Source organism: Rhagoletis pomonella, unplaced genomic scaffold, assembly GCF_013731165.1.
Source record: "Rhagoletis pomonella isolate Grant_MI unplaced genomic scaffold, Rhpom_1.0 Rhpom_scaffold_02419, whole genome shotgun sequence".
Taxonomy (NCBI): domain Eukaryota; kingdom Metazoa; phylum Arthropoda; class Insecta; order Diptera; family Tephritidae; genus Rhagoletis; species Rhagoletis pomonella.
In genome coordinates, this window is record NW_023460973.1 from 2,179 (window position 1) to 5,912 (window position 3,734).

General features: G+C 34.6%; 1 long non-coding RNA gene across 1 annotated transcript; it reads right to left on the reverse strand.

The window, feature by feature from the left end:
* Positions 1-1,165: 1,165 nt before the first annotated feature.
* LOC118753406 lies at positions 1,166-1,681 on the reverse strand. The gene is made up of 2 exons (XR_004994803.1): positions 1,517-1,681; positions 1,166-1,455 (listed from the first exon to the last, which is right to left on the reverse strand). It is a non-coding gene; the product is annotated as an uncharacterized LOC118753406 (long non-coding RNA).
* Between the last annotated feature and the right edge of the window lie 2,053 nt (positions 1,682-3,734).

Sequence of the window (3,734 nt, forward strand, 5' to 3'; positions counted from 1 at the left end):
TGTAAATTTTTTTTTATAGAGAAAATTGGTACTTTTTCCTTTTAAGTGTTTTTTCTCCAATTTTTATATACGCAGTATACAAATATGCATGTCGGCCGCTGTGGTGTAGTGGTAAGCAGTGCGCGCTTTCACTCATCAACACCTGGGTTCAAGCCCTGGTCAAAGCAACATAAAAAAAAAATATAGAAAAAATGTTTTTTCTTAACAGCGGTCGTCCCTCGGCAGCCAATGGCAAACCTCCGAGTGTAATTCTGCCATGAAAAACAGCTTCTCATTAAAATACATTCGCCGTTCGGAGTCGGCGTAAAACTGCAGGTCCCTCCGCTTTGTGTGACAATATCAAGGCGCACACCACAAGTCGGAGGAGAAGCTCGGCCAAACACTAACATATGTGTAAGCGCCAATCTATTATTATTATTATACAAATATGCATATTAGACGAAACGGGGTTAATTGCCTTAACAACGATGCCAATTTTTTACAAATCGGTGAGTAATTTTCTTGTTTAAAATATTTTTTATAAAAAAAGTTATATTTTCCTTTTAAGTGTTTTTTCTCAAATTTTTATTCACAGGGTATACAAATATGCATATCAGAAGAAAGGGGGTTCAATCGCCTTTACAATATATTAATTTTTTAAAAATCGGTCAGCAATATTTTTGTTTGAAATATTTTTATATACAAAAAAGGTACTTTTTTCTGTGTTTGTGTTTTTTCTCAAATTTTTATATACGTAGTATACAAATATGCATATCACAATAAAGGGGGTTAAGTCACCTTTGCAACGATATGAATCTTTTAAAAATCAATTCAAAATTTTCTGAAATACTAATTTTTTAAGTTTTGAAAGTTCTGACTTTTGACCCGTTATTAGCACCTGTAATATTAATTTTCACAGAAAAAGTTATATACCATATAAATAAGAGAAATCAGCGGACCACGTCTGTGTTTTTACTTTTTTTGCTTTTTACATGCAATAATTAAAAATAATTTTTACCAGAGATCCAATTTCGAACTTCGAACCCCCATATCTCGATTTCGGAGGCTAACTTAGAAGAAAGGATAACTTACTTTTTTTTACTTATGACTCAGTCTCTTAAAAAAACTTGGTTTGGTGCAATGCCCAGCCGAGTGCTGTACAGTGAAATTAATGAAACCAATAAAATATTTTATGGCTTGAGGTAAATTTCTAGTATATTTATATTTTCTTTGCTTTTCAAAACGGTAGTGGTGGATGAAAGTTGCTTTTATAATTGCAATATCTTTCTTTTTAAAAATATGCAGTAACAAAAAATTATGCAAATTAATAAACAAGTTACATCATATCTAAATCGCGGTTTACGATTTGAGTGTAAATATAATTTAATATGGAACATTTGAAAAAAGATAAGAAACACTTTCGCCATTGTGTGTTCTCCTTACAGCTTCAGCAAACATCATTGATACATCAATGCACTGAAAGATAATAAAAAAACTTAGCTTGACTCCGTTATATTTGATAAAAATTAAGTCAGACCTGAATTTTAGGACAATCTCTCATATGTCCATCTTGCGGTATAGTATTTGTAACCACTACAGCTTCGAAGCAAGCATTATTAATCCGTGAAATCGCCGGTCCGGAAAAAATTCCATGGGTTAGTATGGCGTACACCTACAAGAATAAAAGCATGTAAGTCTATACATATATTTATATAATAAAAGAAATTCGAGATTCCTTTCTTCAAGCGAAAAGAAAAAATGCAGCTTAATTCACAAATATTTTTACATAATAATTAGTGCTAAGTATTTTCTTTAAAATTCTATTTTATAACAGCGTGAACAGTTTCAAAGTTTTAACCTATTATGATATTTGCATATAAGTGATAATTGCAAGTCACTTCATGAGGCAATATACTTTCAGTAAGAATGGCTATCAGAGAGTAGAAATACAAAATAGGTTGACAAAAATTAGTCCGAAAAAAGTGACCTTAAATAGTTCATACCAATTAATTTTCATAAACTCCGCTTCGGTTGTATCTTCAGATAAGTCTTACAGGTCAACCTAATATTCACGCACGCCGGCAATTTACTATCACAAAATTGCTCATGCCCATACAACATGTACTTTATGACTTCAAATGGTTTTGGGGTAAAGATAAGAATCCAGCTCTCAGGAAAAATCTCAAGACATATTTTTAATTTTTTTCTGTTGCTTGAAAAAACACATTGATTTTGCATTTTTTTCTTGAGAGTTGCAAACTGATTTAAACAATTCTGATAAAAGAAAATTACTATTCCATTTCTTATGCGCAATTTTATATGAATTTTTTGTTTTTCTTGAGAGCTGGAAACAGCCCTTAAAAGTGAAAGTACATAACATTCATTGCGTCGCCGTCAATATCAGCGTTGACGATGCTTATGCACAAGCTAAAGCCCGGTTATGCGACACTTATACTTGACTTGACTTACCTAGAAACTTAGAAACTACTATTACCCTGCGTGTCACCCATTACCTTTTACTTTTCTTTTGATTCTCTGCACTTGTATTTATTGGTACACGTAAAATTGTAAACATTTAATTTGTTTTTTTCAAAAGTTGATACAAAATAAGAATTAAAATAAATGTATATACGCGTTGAAATTGTGCTTGTTTTATTATTTTACTTTCAGTCTTTATTAGAAAGATTGTTTTTCGACTGCCAGATGAATTGCATTTATACAAAAAATCATATTTGTGTGGCATATTTGGAGGAATTTTATTAAAAACTAGCCCATGCCCGCTTACTTCGCGGCGCCTAATAAGAGCTTTTGCGTTAGCCAATGCAAGAGTGTTTAAAATCAAAATTAGTCTGTAAAGTCAAAGTTTTTGATTTAAGTTGAAACCACTAAGGCGCAGTATCCTCCTCACACATTGGCCAATAATAGTAACGCTGTGATACCATATGGAATACCAATCCCTTTTGGTGTCATGAGCTTTACTGATGGTCTTATTTCCACCTGTGAGATCTCTGCCAGGCATGCGTAATCTTTTTGTATGATCTTGCAACTACAACATTGGTGCGATGCCTATGCCAATAAAAGTTCTTATAGGGAAACTCAAGAGCACAGAAGTGCGTTTTATGTTATAGGAGGGCCAAGAATCCTCGCTGTCCCACAGGATGAAAAGTTTTCCGGTACATTGCTAAATTAATCGTGTGATCTCTTAAGTATCTTTCAAATGAAGCAATTGATATACCTACGGTGATCTTTCCTTGTTAATTCACCACTTTTACAATTCGTGGTAAAATTTATGAACTGATTTCTGGGTAGATGCAAGACCGCATGATCGTGCATGAGGACGTCAGAAAAACTTAACCCCATCCTTCATTTAGATATCTGAAAACTAAATTCGTATAACTTAAACATAGTGACCGATGTCCAGAATATACTTAAATTGTGGAGGGAACACTTTTATAACCTACTGAATGGTAGCAGCGCTGAAAGTAGTGAGGAAGACGAACCCGAGTCCCCAGTCGATGATGATGGAGAAGCTGTCCCACCGCCTGACTATGACGAGGTACGAATAGCGATTACGCGGCTGAAAAACAACAAAGCTGCTGGAGCTGACGGCCTGCCAGCCGAGCTATTCAAGTACGGCGGCGAGGAGCTGATGAGGTGCATGCATCAGCTCGTATGCAGAATATGGTCAGATGAACGCATGCCCGACGACTGGAATTTAAGTGTGCTCTGCCCAATCCACAAGAAAGGCGACCCCG